The 21026-nt window shown below is 40.6% G+C and overlaps 1 protein-coding gene across 3 annotated transcripts in view; it reads left to right on the forward strand.

Annotated features, from left to right (window-relative positions):
• Window positions 1-21026, forward strand: part of LOC124723074 (SPRY domain-containing protein 3-like) — a 197383-nt gene that overhangs the window by 142232 nt on the left and 34125 nt on the right. The gene's annotated exons all lie outside the window — the stretch shown is intronic.

Here is a 21026-nt window from a genome sequence, read left to right on the forward strand (position 1 = left end):
AGAGAGAGAGAGAGAGAGAGAGAGAGAGAATTAACATTTGCATACAGTAACCTACAAGAAGTAGTCATAATGTTTTAATTATCTTCTCTGTGATATAAAGTTACACAATTAATTTTTTATTTGTTTGCAGATGCACATCTAAAGTCCTCATAATACTGAAATCCTCATGCCACAATACTGTAGCACATTGCTAGAAGAACCCAAAGTAAATGGCACAGCTCATTGATAAAGTGGAGATGGGCTGCACCATTTTGTTTTGGCTTCTCTTGTCGTATTCTGTGGTACTGTAATGTGAGGATTTAAATGTGTATAAGGACTGTATATATGCACCTCCAAACAAATGAAATATAAATTATTTAACTTAATTTTTTTTTTTTTTTTTTTTCGAGAGGGCAGTTAAAACTTTATACCACTCCTTGTACTTATGTTCAATTTCCCTCTTGTGGTGCATTATATAAGTCTAAACATTATCTGTATTTGTGTTGTCTTGAATGAGTAGCAGTTGACTGTTCAACAATATTATTTGGCTTTAATTTATGTCACATTTTCAATACTTGCAAACTCACTCTTCAAAATCTGCACGGTACTTGCCAGTGACCTACAATCATTAAATTTGACAAGAAGCAAGGTTTCACAGTTAAAGTAAAGGGAAAAAGTCTGAAAATGTTAATTTGTAATTATATCGTATTAAAAATATTTTTTCACCATATGTTGTTTGTCTGTCTGTCTGTCTGTCTGTCTGTCCGTCCATCTGTTAAGACCTCTTTTTCCCAGGAAAGGATAGAGGTATCAAGTTGAAATTTACATCAAATACTGAGGTCTACTGTCCCTTGGTGGTGTAAAAAATATAAGCATCATAGACAATGCAGTCAAAAGATATGGAAATACATGTCTCATATTTTGATATTTTCAAACTCACTCAAAACTTAGAGGTGAGCAGATGAACTGTCTATATACAGATTTATGTAGTTCTAGCATTTTTCTTGGAAAAGGACAAGCAATTTAGATTTGATAATTCTTTATTCAAAATATCTGTTACGGTTTTGTTTATATTATGCTGGCGACTAGTTTCAAACTCAGTCGTGCATTTTCAAACAAGAGTTACAGTACATTGCAGTATCAGGAAATGAAATAACATTAACATGACACAACTGAACTATTCTTAATAGCACAATTAACACTTTTAGATTTTAACTTACCTGCACTTGAAGTGCTTATCGAAACAAACCTCACCGACATATTTGGGTCACATAACACAGTCTTATAACAAATATAGTGATAATCGTATTACAGTGTGATATGTTCAACAGGTGAAACAGTACTGACTGTATGTACTACAAACAGGTTCACATCAAACTTACTGGCAGATTAAAACTATGTGCCCGATCGAGACTCGAACTCGGGACCTTTGCCTTTCGCGGGCAAGTGCTCTACCATCTGAGCTACCGAAGCAAGACTCACGCCCGGTCCTCACAGCTTAACTTCTGCCAGTATCTCGTCTCCTACCTTCCAAACTTTACAGAAGCTCTCCTGCGAACCTTGCAGAACTAGCACTCCTGAAAGAAAGGATACTGCGGAGACATGGCTTAGCCACAGCCTGGGGGATGTTTCCAGAATGAGATTTTCACTCTGCAGCGGAGTGTGCACTGATATGAAACTTCCTGGCAGATTAAAACTTTATCTGCCAGGAAGTTTCATATCAGCGCACACTCCGCTGCAGAGTGAAAATCTCATTCAGGCTCACATCAAGTCAACAGGTGTCTCTGGTTTCCTGCCGTGTATCCATGCGCATGGCCCATTGCCAGTAGTATGTCACAGTCACTGTGTAATGTATTTGTATCGACTACCACTAGACAGTACATCATAGTTCTTTAATTGCTAAGTAAAAGCAGAAAACTTTTGCTCGTACATATTCCATCACAGTGCTTTGACCTACATCATTTGCATCCATTATGTGATCATGTGATATGTGTTAAGAAAAGTATGGGAAACAGTATCAAAGTTACCCCTTATTTTAGTCCCCTGCTATGGGTACTGTTTATTTTAACATTAACCAAATTAATGTAATCCCGTTTCGATATCGTCTGTGAGAAGATGGCGGTGTAAGTAAATATTGTCTTTAGAATTGTGAGATGAGCAGTTACTGGCATATCATAATTGAATCATTATGTTATTTGAACTACATTGGGGTTTGTATAGCATTATAATTTAATGTTTTGAATGTAGAATTACAATGTCACTTGATGAGTAGTACTTTTGATGCTTTGTGTTGCAGTGTGACAGCCTTTAATGGGTGTGTATTCTGCCGTTGCATGTGCCAGTGTCACAGGTTTCTGTATTAATGAAACATATTTAAGTGCACAGTTAATTTCAATAATGAGACAGATGTAGCAGAAATAAGCTAAAAATTGTAGGATGACAGTACATATAGCAGGAGCTACCATGATGAGATGACTTTGGTACAGTCTCCCATGTTTTTCTTAACCATATCACATGGTTTCATGCAAATTATTAGGTCAAAGTGTTGTAATGGAATATATAAGAACAAAGGTTTGTTGCTTTTACTTAGCAGTTAAAGATCTGTAATGTACTGTTATGTGGTGGTGGGTGTGAACAAATTACATTGTGACTGTGACATGCAATTGGCCACATATCGTGAGCATGCATACATGGCAGGAAACTAGTGACAGCTGTTGACTTGTGAACTTGTTTGTAGTATGTGCAGTCAATATTGTTTCACCTGTCAAAAGTATCACACTGTTATACGATTACCACCATGTCTGTTATAATACTGTGTTATGTTACCACATAATGTTGGGTAGGTTTTGCTTTGATAAACACTTCAGTGCAACTTTGTTAAAAACAAAAAAAATGTTAATTGCACTATTAAGAACAATTCGAAATACATCACATTAATGTTATTACATTATATGTTTTCCTAATGCTGAAATGTTCTGTAGCTCTGGTCTGAAAATGAACAGCTGTGTTGGAAACTAGAACAGTATAAAATACATGCAGCTGTGTCAGAAATCTTGAATAAAGAATTATCTATATACATGGTGGTCATGGTGGTTATGGTGGTTTAGTGGTAAAGCGTGTGCATGGAAATTTTGAGGTCACGGGGGTGAAGCTTGGTCAGGCGTCAGATTTTTCAGTTTTTGTTTTAATCTAACCTACACCTCTGAGTGAAGTGTGGGGTTGCCAGAGGCAACAAGTGGTTTGGATTCCCATCTAAACAGTAGGACCCCTTCCCCAGTCACATAACTGCGGTATGTTAGGGAGACACAAGTCGTCAAAATGGTATCCAATAGAAAGACTTGCACCAGGCCAATGAGCCACATTAAATTATTATTATTGTTGTTGTTATTGTTGTCGTGCAATAAATCATTCACACAGGAGAATCGTGCAAATATACCGTCATTTGACGATTGGACAGACACTCTTATGGATGGCATAGTAATAAACATCCCTGGCATAGAGAAACAACCGAAGAATGTGAATGTAAATAAATCACCAGGTCCAGGTGGAATCCCAATTCAGTTTTACACAGTGTACTCTAAAGTATTGGCCCCTTACTTAGCTTGCATTTATCATAAACCTCCAACCCAGCACAAAGTCCCAAGTGACTGGAAAAAAAGCATAGATGACTCCATTGTATAAGAAGGGTAAAAGAATGGACCCAGAAAATTACAGACCAATGTCCCTAACTTTGGTTCACTGCAGAATGCTTGAACATATTTTCAGTTTGAATATAATAAACTTTCTTGAGACTGAGAAGCTTGTGTCCACAAATCGGCATGGTTTCAGAAAGCATTGCTCATGTGAAACTTGACTTGCCCTTTTCTCACGTGATATACTGTGAACTATGGGTGAAGGCCAGCTGGCAGATTCCGTATTTCTAGATTTCTGGAAAGCATTTGACACGGTACTCCATTACAGGCTGTTAACAAAGGTATGAGCAAATGGTTCACAGATAATGTGTGTGGCTCAAAGACTTCTTAAGTAATAGAACCGAGTTCATTGTCCTCAATGGCAAATGTTCATCAGAGATGAGGATATCTTTATGAGTGCCCCAGGGAAGTATGATGGGACAGCTGTTGTTGTCAGTACACACAAATGATGTGGCGGGCAGAAATCTGTGGTTGTTTGCTGATGATGCTGTGGTGTACGGTAAGGTGTCAAAGTTGAGTGACGGTAGGAAGATAAAAGACAGTTGGTGTGATGAATGGCAGCTGGGTTTAAATGTTGAAAATTGTAAGTTAATGTGGATGAGTAGGAAGAAAAAATCTGTAAGGTTCGGTTACAATATTACTAGCATCCTGCTTGACACAGTCAAGTCATTTAAATATCTGGGCCTAACATTGCAAAGCAATATTAAATGGAATTAGCATGTGAGAACTATGGTAGGGAAGGCAAATAGTTGACCTCAGTTGGAGATCACATATTGGAGACTGGTGCCACCTATTCTTCAGTGCTGCATACATTTTTTGGATGTGTACCAGCTCAAATGGAAGGAATACATCAAAACAATTCAGAGTCAGGCTGCTACATTTGTTACTGGTAAGTTCGAACAACACGAAGGTGCTTCGGGAACTCAAATGGGAATCCCTGGAGGGAAGGCGACATTCTCTTTGAGAAACACTTGTGAAAATTTAGAGAACTGGCATCTGAACCTGACTGCAGAAAGATCCTACACTCGCCAACATACATTGTGCGTAAGGACCATGACAACCGTTCTTCTCTCATTCTATCTATGAATGGAAATGGCTAGTAGTGGTGCAGGGTATCCTCCATCACATACCATACAGTGGCTTGCAGAGTATCTGTAGATTATTATTATCACCACCACCACCACCACCACCACCACCACCACCACCACCACCATCATCATCATCTATAGACTTTAAAAAGTTTGTACAAAACCCCCAGAGCACGAGTCCTACTTACACTTCACCAGTTATTTTTACATTCACATTTGATGTGACTGACATAGTGAAAACCAGAATCTAGTAAACTTTAAAGTACTAATGTTAGTGAATTGAGAAACTTAACTGCAAGAATATGTTGCTTGTTTTCATGTGGAGGGAAAGTGTGAGTAGGTAGTAGGAGCTACAGGTGATGGACATTTACATGGGGAAGATGGATGACTGTGTGTCACCAATGGGTTGTACAATCAAGATTAGTTGCTGTTCAGTGTTGTTGTAGTTGGTTTATTGATGTAGGTGTTGTTTAAAGCCATTTGACTCTTCCCAATGTTGGTTGGTGTTCAGGTCACTATGTTTACTTTATCTGCACTTATGCTATGCCTGTCCCTGTAGTTAATAACACATTTGCTACACATCAAAATGATGAACAACACACATTTGCCACACATCAATATGATGAACGTAGCTCCCTAAGCAAAAATCAGCTACTAGGTGGTAATAAGTAAAATATTAATAACCGGTCCATACAGTGAAAAACATTCATATCAATCACTGTGACAGCTTTGAAGAGTTGTCATAGGTCAGTTGGATGTCATCTTCAAAAACAAAATTGGCATTCTATTGATCAGAGCATGGAATTTCGGATCCTTTAATTGGGCAGTTAGGTTAGAGATCTGAAGAGAGACAGGAATAACTATGAAGTTAGTTTTAGCGTGAATTAGTAGAATGTGGTGGTAGGAACAACAGGACTACTAGAAAGGTTATTACAGGGTTATCAACACAGAATGAAACAGGAGTAATGCAAGAGTAGCTCTAATAGTGAATATAAAATAGGAATGCTACCTATGAACAGCATAGTAGCTATATTGTTTATTTATTTTATTTATTTATTTATTGTTCCGTGGGACCAAATTAAGGAGAGGTCTCCATGGTCATGGAACGAGTCAATACATGAAATTATAACACGATATTAGAAACAGATAAAATGAAATATAAAAAAACATATTCAGGTGACAAGTCGTAAGTTTAAATGAAGAAAATCAACAATGTAACACTGGAATTTGCTTAATTTTTTAGCTCTTCCAGAAACTCCTCGACAGAATAGAAGGAGTGAGCCATTAGGAAACTCTTCAGTTTAGACTTAAAAGAGTTTGGGCTACTGCTAAGATTTTTGAGTTCTTGTGGTAGCTTATTGAAAATGGATGCAGCAGAATACTGCACTCCTTTCTGCACAAGAGTCAAGGAAGTGCATTCTACATGCAGATTTGATTTCTGCCTAGTATTAACTGAGTGAAAGCTGCTAACTCTTGGGAATAGGCTAATATTGCTAACAACAAACGACATTAAAGAAAATATATACTGTGAGGGCAATGTCAGAATTCCCAGATTTTTGAATAGGGGTCGACAAGAAGTTCTCGAACTTACACCACATATAGCTCAAACAGCCCGTTTTTGAGCCAAAAATACCCTTTTTGAATCAGAAGAATTACCCAAAAAAATAATACCATATGACATAAGCATATGAAAATATGCGAAGTAGACTACTTTTCGTGTTGAAGTGTCACTTATTTCAGATACTGTTCTAGTGGTAAATAAAGCAGCATTTAGCTTCTGAACAAGATCCTGGACATGGGCTTTCCACAACAGCTTACTATCTATCCGAACGCCTAGGAACTTGAACTGTTCCGTCTCGCTTATAATATGCCTATTCTGTCTGATCAAAATATCGGTTCTTGTTGAATTGTGAGCCAGAAACTGTAAAAACTGAGTCTTACTGTGATTTAGCATCAAATTATTTTCCACAAGCCACGAACTTATATCATGAACTACATTATTTGTTACTGTTTCAATATTACACACAAGATCAAGCTGGTGTCATCAGCAAGCAGAAATATTTTTGAATCACCTGTAACACTAGAAGGCATATCATTTATATAAATAAGAAACAGCAGTGGCCCCAGCACCGACCGTTGGGGAACGCCCCATTTAACAGTGCCCCATTGGGACTGAACACCACTACCACTCTCAATATTGCGGAGAATTACCCTCTGCTTTCTGTTCTTAAAGTAAGAGGCGAACCAATTGTAAGCTACTCCCCTTACTCCATAATGGTCCAACTTCTGCAGTAATATTTTGTGGTCAACACAGTCAAAAGCCTTCGTTAAATAAAAAAAAAACACCTAGCGTTCGCAACCTTTTATTTAATCCGTCCAAAACCTCACAGAGTAAAGAGAATATAGCAGTTTCAGTTGTTAAGCCATTTCTAAAACCAAACTGAACATTTGACAGCAAATTACGTGAATTTAAATGCTCCAGTAACCTTGTATATACAACCTTCTTGATAACTTTAGCAAACACCGATGGCATAGAAATACACTCCTGGAAATGGAAAAAAGAACACATTGACACCGGTGTGTCAGACCCACCATACTCGCTCCGGACACTGCGAGAGGGCTGTACAAGCAATGATCACACGCACGGCACAGCGGACACACCAGGAACTGCGGTGTTGGCCGTCGAATGGCGCTAGCTGCGCAGCATTTGTGCTCCGCCGCCGTCAGTGTCAGCCAGTTTGCCGTGGCATACGGAGCTCCATCACAGTCTTTAACACTGGTAGCATGCCGCGACAGCATGGACGTGAACCGTATGTGCAGTTGACGGACTTTGAGCGAGGGCGTATAGTGGGCATGCGGGAGGCCGGGTGGACGTACCGCCGAATTGCTCAACACGTGGGGCGTGAGGTCTCCACAGTACATCGATGTTGTCGCCAGTGGTCGGCGGAAGGTGCACGTGCCCGTCGACCTGGGACCGGACTGCAGCGACGCACGGATGCACGCCAAGACCGTAGGATCCTACGCAGTGCCGTAGGGGACCGCACCGCCACTTCCCAGCAAATTAGGGACACTGTTGCTCCTGGGGTATCGGCGAGGACCATTCGCAACCGTCTCCATGAAGCTGGGCTACGGTCCCGCACACCGTTAGGCCGTCTTCCGCTCGCGCCCCAACATCGTGCAGCCCGCCTCCAGTGGTGTCGCGACAGGCGTGAATGGAGGGACGAATGGAGACGTGTCGTCTTCAGCGATGAGAGTCGCTTCTGCCTTGGTGCCAATGATGGTCGTATGCGTGTTTGGCGCCGTGCAGGTGAGCGCCACAATCAGGACTGCATACGACCGAGGCACACAGGGCCAACACCCGGCATCATGGTGTGGGGAGCGATCTCCTACACTGGCCGTACACCACTGGTGATCGTCGAGGGGACACTGAATAGTGCACGGTACATCCAAACCGTCATCGAACCCATCGTTCTACCATTCCTAGACCGGCAAGGGAACTTGCTGTTCCAACAGGACAATGCACGTCCGCATGTATCCCGTGCCACCCAACATGCTCTAGAAGGTGTAAGTCAACTACCCTGGCCAGCAAGATCTCCGGATCTGTCCCCCGTTGAGCATGTTTGGGACTGGATGAAGCGTCGTCTCACGCGGTCTGCACGTCCAGCACGAACGTTGGTCCAACTGAGGCGCCAGGTGGAAATGGCATGGCAAGCCGTTCCACAGGACTACATCCAGCATCTCTACGATCGTCTCCATGGGAGAATAGCAGCCTGCATTGCTGCGAAAGGTGGATATACACTGTACTAGTGCCGACATTGTGCATGCTCTGTTGCCTGTGTCTATGTGCCTGTGGTTCTGTCAGTGTGATCATGTGATGTATCTGACCCCAGGAATGTGTCAATAAAGTTTCCCCTTCCTGGGACAATGAATTCACGGTGTTCTTATTTCAATTTCCAGGAGTGTAGGTCTAAAATTGTCAACGTTATCAATGTCTCCCTTTTTATAAAGTGGCTTCACTACCAAGTACTTTAATCGGTCAGGAAACCGACCACTCCTAAAGGAAAAGTTACAGATATGGCTGAGAACTGGGCTAACATACGTAGAACAATACTTCAGTATTCTGCTAGATACCACGTCATATCCATGAGAGTTCTTGGTCTTTAGTGATTTAATTATTAACTCAGTCGCCCTCTTGTCAGTATCATGGAGGAGCATTTCAGGTAACTGTCTCGGAACACTTTTTTCTAAGAGCGCTATATGATTCCTTGTTGGGACTAGGTTTCTATTTAGTTCACCTGCTATATTCAGAAAGTGATTATTAAATACTGTACATATATGCGACTTATCAGTAACACGGACATTCCCACTACGCACTGATTCTATATCCTCGACCTGTCTCTGCAGACCAGCAACTTCCTTTACGACTGACCATATGGTTTTAATTTTATCCTGAGACTTAGCTATTCTATCTGCATACCACATACTTTTTGCCTTCCTAATAACATTTTTAAGCACCTTACAATACTGTTTGTAATGGGCTGCTGCATTTAGATTTTGACTTTTTCTAACGTTTTGGTATAATTGCCACTTTGTTCTACAAGATATTCTTATCCCTCTAGTCAGCCACCCAGGCTGCCTGTTTGTGCTAGTACCCTGTTTTAAACGTTCTAACGGAAAGCAACTTTCAAAGAGCATGAGAAAAGTCTTGAGAAAAGCATTATATTTATCGTCTACTGTATCAGTGGTATGAACATCTTGCCACTCTTGTTTCTTTATAAGGTTTACAAAGGTCTCTACAGCAACTGGATCAGCTTTCCTGAACAACTGATGACTATATTTAACACGTGTTGCAGCACAAAAATCTTTTAAAGTTAAAATTTGTGCATCATGATCTGAAAGGCCATTCACCTTTTTGCTAACAGAATGCTCTTCTAGTAATGAGGAATGAACAAAAATGTTGTCTATGGTTGTTCTACTGTTCCCTTGCACTCTCGTTGGAAAGAATACGGTTTGCATAAGATTATATGAATTAAAGAGGTCTACCAGCATCCTCTTCCTTGCACAATCACTTATACAATTAATATTGAAGTCACCACATATAACTAACTTTTTGTATTTCCTATAAAGTGAACCAAGAACCTCCTCTTGCTTTAACAAAAATGTTGTGAAATCGGAGTCTGGGGATCTATAAATAACAATAGTTAGAAGTTCAGCTCCGTTAAATTTAATCACACCTGCACAACATTCAAACACCTTTTCAGTGCAGTACTTTGAAACATCAATTGACTCAAATGGGATGCCGTTTTTCACATACATGGCTACTCCCCCACACCGCAAAGAGCTCCTCGAAAAGCTGCCAGCCAACCTGTATCCTGGTAAAGGAAGCCTCTAAATTATCTCCTTATTTAAGAAGTGTTCAGATATACCAATAATTTCAGAGTCAACATCTATAAGCAGTTCGCTATCTTTATCTCTAATACCTTGTATATTTTGATGAAAAATACTAATTCCCTCATTACTCGGATACCTAAGCTTTGTCAAAAGTGATTCCCTTGTTAGAGAGACTTCCCTTAAGCAGGAATACCTATCAGCTGACTTCAGTCTAAAAAAGGTGCAGCTCTAACACCCACTACTGCAGGAATTTTCCCATGAGTGATCCCACCAACCCCACCTATGCTGTCACCTATAAGCTTTGCCAACCTCCCCTTCCCATACCTGTTGAGGTGCAGGCCATGTCTAGTGAAACCCGTCCTGCTGATAGACTCCACCGACGCCACTGAAATGTGACCCATACTTTCTGTCATCAGCGCACCCCCAAGTCTCGTGTTATTACGCCTGACGGCTGTATTAAGATGAGGCAGATCGTGACGCTGAAACAGTTCTACGAAATGCACATTCGTGTTGCCAGTATGAGTGGCTATCTTTTCCAGGTCACCATCTATGTTATACTCTGCTTCCCTACCAATACTATTACCAGCCCCATCCACAATCACTACCTGATCCTCTTTAGTAAAATCCCTACATAACCCCCCTATGTTAACAGTCACCTGAGCCAACCCTGCATTAGGCTTCACAATGCTGGTGACCTGGTACTCACTCCCCAGCACATCCTGCAACTGCTGGCCTACACCTCTGCCATGAGAACTACCTAACAGCAGAACCTTCTTCTTCCTCTTCGACTTTGCAACTGTTCTAGGCACAGTAACTACTGAGATCTGCTGCATACTTCCTACATCTACAGCTACTAGAGATTCCTCTCCACTAGACTCTGACAGTTGGTCATATCTATTGTAAACACCAATAGTAAAAATATCTGGAAATCTTCTTCTCCTAGCAGATCTCTTGCCAACAGCCAGCTCCCATTCCCCAACCCCCTGCTCCCTCCTCATCCTATCTAGCTCCTCCTGTGCGTTTTTCAACTGCACCTGAAGGGCACAGATCTATTAAGTGATAATACAAAATGAGCTGCCCTTTTTTGCACCCTTTCGATGTCCTCCGTCAATCCCACCTGGTAAGGATCCCACACCGCGCAGCAATATTCTAACAGAGGACGAATGAGTGTAGTGTAAGCTGTCTCTTTAGCGGACTTGTTGCATCTGCTAAGTGTCCTGCCAATGAAACGCAACCTTTGGCTCGCCTTCCCCACAATATTATCTGTAAGGTCTTTCCAACTGAAGTTGTTCATAATTTTAACACCCAGGTACTTAGTTGAATTGACAGCCTTGAGAATTGTACTATTTATCGAGTAATCGAATTCCAACGGATTTCTTTTGGAACTCATGTGGATCACCTCACACTTTTCGTTTTTTAGCGTCAACTGCCACCTGCCACACCCTACAGCAATCTTTTCTAAATAGCTTTGCAACTGACACTGGTCTTCGGATGACCTTACTAGACGGTAAATTACAGCATCATCTGCGAACAACCTAGGAGAACTGTTCAGATTGTCACCCAGGTCATTTATATAGATCAGGAACAGCAGAGGTCCAAGGACGCTTCCCTGGGGAACACCTGATATCACTTCAGTTTTACTCGATGATTTGCCATCTATTACTACAAACTGCAACCTTCCTGACAGGAAATCACGAATCCAGTCGCACAACTGAGACGATACCCCATAGGCCGGCAGCTTGATTAGAAGTCGCTTGTGAGGAACGTTGTCAAAAGCTTTCCGGAAATCTAGAAATACGGAATCAACTTGAGATCCCCTGTCGATAGCGGCCATTACTTTGTGCTAGTAAAGAGCTAGCTGCGTTGCACAAGAACGATGTTTTCTGAAACCATGCTGATTACGTGTCAATATATCGTTCCCTTCGAGGTGATTCATAATTTTTGAATACAGTATATGCTCCAAAACCCTACTGCAAACCGACGTCAATGATATAGGTCTGCAGTTCGATGGATTACTCCTACTACCCTTCTTAAACACTGGTGCGACCTGCGCAATTTTCCAATCTGCAGGTACAGATCTATTGGTGAACGAGCAGTTGTATATGATTGCTAGGGAGCTATTGTATCAGCGTAATCTGAAAGGAACCTAATCAGTATACAATCTGGGCCTGAAGACTTGCCCATATCAAGCGATTTGAGTTGCTTTGCAACCCCTAAGGTATCTACTTCTAAGAAACTCATGCTAGCAGCTGTTCGTGTTTCAAACTCTGGAATATTCCATTTGTCTTCCCTGGTGATGGAATTTTGGAAAACTGCGTTCAATAACTCCGCTTTAGCGGCACAGTCGTTGGTAATGGTACCATTGACACTGCGCAGCGAAGGTACTGACTGCGTCTTGCTGCTTGTGTACTTTACATACGACCAGAATTTCTTCGGATTTTCTACCAAATTTCGAGACAATGTTTCGTTGTGGAACCTATTAAAGGCATCTCGCATTGAAGTCCGTGCCAAATTTCGCGCGTCTGTAAATTTTAGCCAATCTTCGGGATTTCGCAGTCTTCTGAACTTCACATACTTTTTCCGTTGCCTCTGCAACAGCATTCGTACCTGTTTTGTGTACCATGGGGATCAGTTCCATCTCTTACCAATTTATGAGGTATGAATCTCTCAATTGCTGTTGCTACTATATCTTTGAATTTGAGCCACATCTTGTCTACATTTGCATAATCAGTTCGGAAGGAATGGAGATTGTCTCTTAGGAAGGCTTCTAGTGACACTTTATCCGCTTTTTTAAATAAAATTATTTTGTGTTTGTTTCTGGTGGATTTGGATAAACGGTATTGAGCCTAGCGATAACGACCTTGTGATCACTAATCCCTGTATCAGTCATGATGCTCTCTATTAGCTCTGGATTGTTTGTGGCTAAGAGGTCAAGTGTGTTTTTGCAACCATTTACAATTCGCGTGGGTTCGTGGACTAACTGCTCGAAATAATTTTTGGAGAAAGCATTTAGGACAATCTCGGAAGATGTTTTCTGCCTACCACCTGTTTTGAACAAGTATTTTTACCAACATATCGAGGGAAGATTGAAATCCCCACCAACTATAACTGTATGAGTGGGGTATTTATTTGTTATGAGACTCAAATTTTCTCTGAACTGTTCAGCAACTATATCATCGGAGTCTGGGGGTCGGTAGAAAGAGCCAATTATTAACTTAGTTCAGCTGTTAAGTATAACCTCCACCCATACCATTTCGCACGGAGTATCTATTTCAACTTCACTACAAGATTAACCACTACTGACAGACACAAACACTCCACCACCAATTCTGCCTAATCTATCTTTCCTGAACACCGTCTGAGACTTTGTAAAAATTTCCGCAGAACTTATTTCAGGCTATAGCAAGCTTTCTGTACCTATAACGATTTTAGCTTCTGTGCTTTCTGTTAGCGCTTGAAGCTCAGGGACTTTCCCAGCACAACTACAATTCCGACTGTTCCTTGATCCAAGCATGTCCTGTATTTGCCATGCACCCTTTGAGATTGCAGCCCACCCCATACTTTCCTGAGGCCTTCTAACCTAAAAAACTGCCCAGTCCACGCCACACAGCCTCCGCTACCTGTGTAGCCGCCAGCTGAGTGTAGTGAACTCCTGAACTATTCAGCGGAACCCGAAACCCCACCACCCTATGGCGCAAGTCAAGGAATCTGCAGCCAAAGCGGTCACAAAACCGTCTGAGCCTCTGATTCAGACCCTCCACCCGGCTCTGCACCAAAGGTCTGCAGTCGGTTCTGTCAACGATGCTGCAGATGGTGAGCTCTGCTTTCATCTCGTAAGCAAGACCGGCAGCCTTCACCAAATCAGGTAGCCGCTGGAATCCAGAGAGAATTTCCTCAGATCCAAAGCGATACACGTCATTAGTGCCGACATGTGCCACCACCTGCAGCTGGCTGCACCCTGTGCTCTTCATGGCATCTGGAAGGACCCTTTCCACATCAGGAATGACTCCACCCCGAATGCACAGGGAGTGCACACTGGATTTCTTCCCTTCCTTAACTGCCATATCCCTAAGGGCCCCTATTACGCGCCTTACATTGGAGCTCCCAACTACCAACAAGCCCACCCTCTGCGATTGCCCGGACCTTGAAGGCTGAGAATCATCCTCTGAAACAGGGCAGGCTGCTGCATCTGGCTCAGCCAGAGACAGCACCTGAAACCTGTTTGTCAGATGCACTGGGGAGGCTTTCTGATCAGCCTCTGGGGACGTCTTTCGCTGCCTGACACGCCTTGGAACGACCTCTCAATCAACCATAGGCGAGGGCTCAGCCCCATTGCGGGCAGCAACCGGGGCAGCCACAGCGGCAGACCGATCTGGGGACAGACGGGATGAGGTTGACATCCCCGTGATACCCAAGTCCGGCTTCCCACAGTGGTGCCCATTGGCAACAGCCTCAAGCTGCACGACCGAAGTCAGCACCGCATGCAGCTGTGAGCGAAGGGATGCCAACTCAGCCCTCATCCAAACACAGCAATCGCAGTCCCTGTCCATTCTAATTGCTGTTGAACAACAGTTACTGAAACACGAGTCAATGCCTAGATAACGCAAGGGAAACACACAAACAATGTATGAACTAACGTGTGCAAATGCCTACCGACTGCGCTACAGTCTGCCTGAATTTACGATTACAGTAATTAAAACTCGAAATTGCACCTCCTATACAAAACTATGTAACAAATAAGTGAGCTAGGAGTATACGACTTGCTGCTGGTAGCTGCTTATCCAGCAGCGGCAGGAAGCACACTGGCTGTGACCAACCGACACTGGCCGTTCAAAACAAAAACAGAAGACAAACGACTACACGAATTTACACTATTCAGGTACTAAAGCGCGATGCTACAACTCTCAAATACCATAATACACCCGAAATTTATGAATTAAACATTGCAAATACCCAAAAACACGCAAAGAAATTAAGAATTAAACTGTGTAACAAATAAGTGAGCTAGAAGTATATGACTTGCTGCTGGCAGCTGCTTATCCAATGGCGGCAGGAAGCATAAGGATGATAAGTGAAAAAATTAATTATAAGATAAAAGAAATTATTCATATAGTTAAGGGGGGTGAAAATTTTAAGTGTGATGATGGACTGGAATTTGATAGAGAAAAAGGAAGAGAAGATAGAATTGTAGGAAAACATGGACTGAGTGAAAGGGATAGCCACTTGGTAGAATTTAGTAAAGAGCACAGTTTAATCATTGCTATGATTGGGCTTAAGAATCATGAAAGGAGGATTACATAATGGTAGGATGGAGATTTCAAGACCAGAATTTCCACTGTAAGATGTTTCCAGGAGTACATGTAGAATATGCCTGTAATTTCTTGTTTATGAACAGCAGATTGAAACTGAAGAAAGTGCAGAAAGGTAGGACATTGAGAGGATGGGACCTGGATGCGTTTAAAGAACCAGATATTGCTAACAGTTTCAGAGGAAACATTAGGGAATGATTGACATCAGGAGAATGGAAAAAAATAGAAGATGAATGGGTAGCTTTGAGATATTAAATGATGTAAGCAGCAGAGCATGATTCAGGCAAGGAGACAAGGCCCAATAAAAATCCTTAGTTAATTTAATTGACGAAAAGAGAAAATATAAAAATGCAGTGAATGTAGCAGACAGAAGAGATGTCCAAATATGGGATAGACAAGGTGAAAATGGCAAACCAAATATAGCTAGAGGAGAAATGCAAAGCTGTAGAAGAATGCATGACTATGGGAAAGATAGGTGCCACCTGTAAGAAAATTGGAGACACCCTCAGAGAAAAGAAAAGCAACTGTATACATATCAACAGCTGAGATGACAAGCCAATACTAATCAAAGAAGGGAAGGATCAAAGGTGGAAGTCATTTATAAAAAAGGGCTATCTAAAGGAAAGAAACTTGAGAGCAGTATCTTAGGAAGTAGTTGAAGATGAGAAGGGAGATGTGATACTGCAAGAATAATTTGACAGTGCACTGGAAGACCTAAGTGAAAATCAGGCACCTGAAGTAGATGACATCCTTCAGACCTATTAAAATATTTGGGATCACCAACTTCGTTGTTGTTGTTGTTCTCTGGTCATCATTTTCAATAGGTTTTATTTCTAAATTGTCTGTATCTTTTCATTCATTCTGATCTTTTTTGCCATTCCTCATCTGTAAAGAACCTTTTTATTGTTTGTTATTTGCCTGTTTTTGGTTTAAATCTAGTTTTTATGGTTTCAGTTTGTTTAAATTTTCTTTTTTCTTTTGCAAATCGCTCAGGGTTAATTCTAGCTCTTTCAAATCTTCCCTGATTTCCTTTATCCATCGTAATTGTTGCTTCATGTTCCAAAGTTTCTTTACAATTTTTATTGATAATCTGGTTTGTGGTGTACTAATAATATGAGTGAAAAAGATAGATCCTTATTTGCATATAGTATTTGTAATGGGCTCCAGTTCGCTGAACACCACTTCATTTGGCGCTATCCACCATTGCCCATGTTTGTGATATTTCTTGTTTGTGCATCTTCTAGCTATTCTTCTCTCTACCTTTACGATTTTGTCAGTTCCATTTTTCTGGGTGACTTTGAAAAGAATCCCACTTCTGTGTGTCACTCTGGTTGAACCACTGCCTTGTAATGTTTTACTTTAGTTTTGATCGACATACTTTTTCTTTGTATGTAGACCATGTTGCTTTTTGAGCTCTTACCATTTTGTTAGTTCTTACCTGCACATGCAGGTTTCTTGTCCAAGTTGTATGCTAAAATTTCTCCTGTGCATTTAAATTATTTCAATATTTTTACTGTTGCATGGTTTTACTAGTGGATCTGCCATCTGCCTCGTGATGGCTGGGTGTTGTGTGCTGTCCTTAGGTTAGTTAGGTTTAAGTAGTTCTAAGTTCTAGGGGACTTATGACCACAGCAGTTGAGTCCCATAGTGCTCAGAGCCATTTGAACCATTTTTTTGATCTGCCATCAGTATCTCAGTCTTTTCAGTTGATATCTCGAGTCCTATTTTTGGGCTATATTTTGTAGACTTACTTGATTTTTGGCTTCTTGAATGTTATTAGCTAGTAATGCTTAGTCATTTGTGAATCCCAAGCAGTTTAGGTTCATTTGATCTTTTTTAATTCCAATTCTTATGTTTCTAGAATTTTCTTTGTGCCATCCCTCATCATGTACTGAAGTGCACAGTTGAAAAGTAACAATGATAAATCATCTACCTGTCTTAAACCCATTTTAATAATAAATGGTTCAGATATTTCCCCTCTGAACTTTACTTTAGATCTGGTGTCTGTTAGAGTTAAGTTTATAATTTTTATAAATTTGCGATGGAAACTGAAATTCCTAAGTGTTTATATTTTCTGGGCAGCTTCTCCAGGGTCTGAATCCTTCTTGGCATTCTCCTAATGCCTCTTCAAGTTGTTCTTTACATTGATTGCACAGAATTCTTGACATGACTTTGTATGTGATATCCGAAAGGAAAATTCCTCTATACTTTTCAAGATTTGATTTGTCTCCTTTCATGTGTAATGGGTGGATTATAGCTGTAGTCCAGTGTTCTGGTAGTTCTTCTTTGTTCCAGATTTTCACCATGCATTGGTGTAATGATATCTTCACTGGTTCTGCTGGATATTTCCAAAGTTCCACAAATGTTTGATCTTCTCCACTTGTTTTGTAGTTTTTGAGCTGTTTCAAAGCTTTATAGACTTCATTGACTGTGGGTGGGTTTATATTTTCTGCTGGTATTTTAATAGGGATATCTGTTTTTGTTTGTAGTAGTTTGATGGATCTTCACAGTTTAGTACTTTGTTAAATGTTTCTGCTAAAATTTCTGTAATTTTTTTACTGCTATGCGGCATCTTATTATTTTTATCCTTTAACATTAAAGTTTGAGTGTCACATCTTGGTAGTTGTCTGTTAAATATTTTGTAATAATCTCTTTGAGTTTATTTTATTGCTGTTTGCTTCTGTCTTCAGAAGTATATCTTTTTGATATTGGCTTTTAACCCTTATTATTTGAGTTCCAAATGTGATTCATCTATTTTATGACTTTGATAGCTTATCCAGGCTGTGTGTCTATCTGCCACTGTTTTATCAGTCATTGTTCCATAATTGGTGTTTTCTCCATGGATTTACTGGGGCTACCTGCTCAGCTATTTGTTTCAACTGGGGAGCTACTTCCTCTATCTCATACAATATTTTTAGATTCCTTGCTTGTTCTTCGAATTACTTGTTACTTATCACTTTATGAGGGTCTTAGGTTCTCTTCTTTTTTGGATGGGATTGTTTTCTTTGTCAGTGGGGTGTATTTAATTTTTATTTTCATCATGTAATGATCTGATCCAATATCTGTTCCTCTCAAAAATTTCACATTGTAGATTTCCCTGCGGCAATTTTTATGCATACAGACATTATCCAATTGCCATTCTCCTTTTTTCCAGTCTGTGTGGTCATTTCTCTATTATGTCTCTATATCTCTTCTTCTTTTGAATTAAAATCTCCATGTTTGGTGTGGTTTTTATTTATGTTTGTTGTTGTCTGATCTAAAATCTTCCAAAATTCATCCACATATTTTCTGTGTTCTTTCTTCTTATATTATTTTTCTCATTAGTTGGGGCATGCGCATTTATTATTGTGTATATTTTATTTGCAGCTTGTATAGTTAGTGTTGATAGCCTGGGAGATTATGATTTAAATTCTATTACAGATTCAGTTATGTTGATACTGACCACAAATCCTGTTCTGAATTGTGGACATTGCTTCATTACTCTTTTTCCTAGTATTCTGTTATAAACTCTATATCCTGATTATTCTATTAGTTCCTGATCAGTGTTTCTCATTTCTTGAAGCCCAGTTGTTAGAATCCCTTCGTGATACTTTTCGTCTGTCAGAATTTTGAATTTCCTGGTTGTATGACAGAATTTATATTGTGTGTTGCTATGTAGTTTATCTGCCCTGTCTTGAGTCTAAATTTTGATCTTCTGTCAGCCTTGAGCATTTTGAGATGCTCCAACTCATCAAAGATATCTTTCAACTGACTGCCTACCGTATCCGTGTGCAGTCTCCCTTGATAGTTGCCAAGCAGTGTATTTTTCCTCAAAAGATCTCTTTCCACATTTGACTTTCAAAGGTAGTCAACCTTATGTGGAGCAAGCTCTGAATTACAACTATGGTTGTTAACCTTAGAAGTTGTTTTGTGTTTGGTCCATGAGATGTCTTTTATTTTGCTGAAGTTTGGCAACGAACCAGTGACAACAATGCTATTTCATTTTGTATGCAAGATGTGAGATATGCAGAATACACCCAGTCTTCAAAAATAATGTAATAAGTCCTATTCCAAAGAAGGTAGGTGCTGTCATTTGTGAATATTACTATGTTGTCTGTTTAATAAGTTGCGGTTATAAAAAACTGACATGAATTATTTATAGAAGAAGGGAAAGACTGTTGGAAGCTTATGTGTTGGAAGATCAGTTTGGGCTCCATAGAAATATAGGGAGAAGAGGCAATATTACTATAACACCTAGAAGACTGAAGAAAGACAAATCTACTTCTATACCATTCGTAGATTCAGTGAAAGCTTTTGAGAATGTTAACCTGAATATATTCTGAAATTATGATGGTAGTAGGGATAAAATACAGTGAGCAAGTTTCAGAGAAAATGAGAAGGAGGTAATAGTTGAGAAGAGACTAAGACAAGGCTGTATCTTATTCCCAAGTTGTTTGAGTTAGCAGTAAAGGAAACCAACGAGGAATTTCGAAAGGGAACTTGGTTCAGGGAGACAAAATAAAAATTTTGAGGTTTCTCATGACATTGTAATTCTCTGTAAGACAGCAGAGGCACTTGGAAAAGCAATTGAATGGAATAGCTAATATCTTCTATAGAGGATACAAGATGAACATCAACAAAAGTAAAACAAAGGTAAAAGAATGGGCAATGCTTAGGGAATTACATTAGAAAGTGAGGCGCATAAAACAGTAGACGAGTTTTGCTGTTTGGGTAAAAAAAAATAACTGACAATAACAGAAATAGAGAGGATGTAAAATGCAGGCTTGCAGTAGCAAGGAAAAAATTTCTGTAAAAGGTAAATGTCTTAACACTGAATATAACTTTAAACATTAAAAAGTCGTTCTTGGAGATACTTGAGAGGACACTGTCTGAGGCATTAAGAAAATTTAGAAGTCATCAGGTAGATAATGGAAGAAAGTGTGGGGGGTAAACATTGTTGAAGGACACCAAGGCTGGTCTACAGTTGGCAGGTTCAAATGGATATAGGCTGCAGCAGATATGCAGAGATGAAGTGCACTGCACAGGTTAGACTAGGATGGTGAGCTACATCAAACCAATCTTTGGACTGAAGATGACGATGACATTGACGACGACAATGTAGTGCCACCACTATTTTTTTGGGTGTTACTGTGGAAGCATATACACAGCACACCACCACCTTCTAACAAGGGAGGCTACACCAGGCACCATTGCATCATAGTTCAGGAAGCAGCCACCATGAGCCCAGTAAGCCGCCACCTCTTGTCTCTTAGCACCAAGCTCTCCTCCTTGGACTTGATGCTTCTCCACTGCTGGGCCGCTTCCAGGCCCATGACAGCAACAGCTCGACATCTTCCCAGGGGGCAGTGGGTCGTGATGGGGGCAGTACATAATTCCACCATTCTATGCTGGCATGGGTGCCGTGGGATCTCATACTGCCACTTGTAGAAGCAGGATTTCCTCACTGCACCGAGCGAGGTGGTGCAGTGGTTAGCACACTGGACTCGCATTCAGGAGGATGACGGTTCAATCCCGTCTCCGGCCATCCTGATTTAGGTTTTCCGTGATTTCCCTAAATCGCTTCAGGC

Source organism: Schistocerca piceifrons, chromosome X (assembly GCF_021461385.2).
Source record: "Schistocerca piceifrons isolate TAMUIC-IGC-003096 chromosome X, iqSchPice1.1, whole genome shotgun sequence".
Taxonomy (NCBI): domain Eukaryota; kingdom Metazoa; phylum Arthropoda; class Insecta; order Orthoptera; family Acrididae; genus Schistocerca; species Schistocerca piceifrons.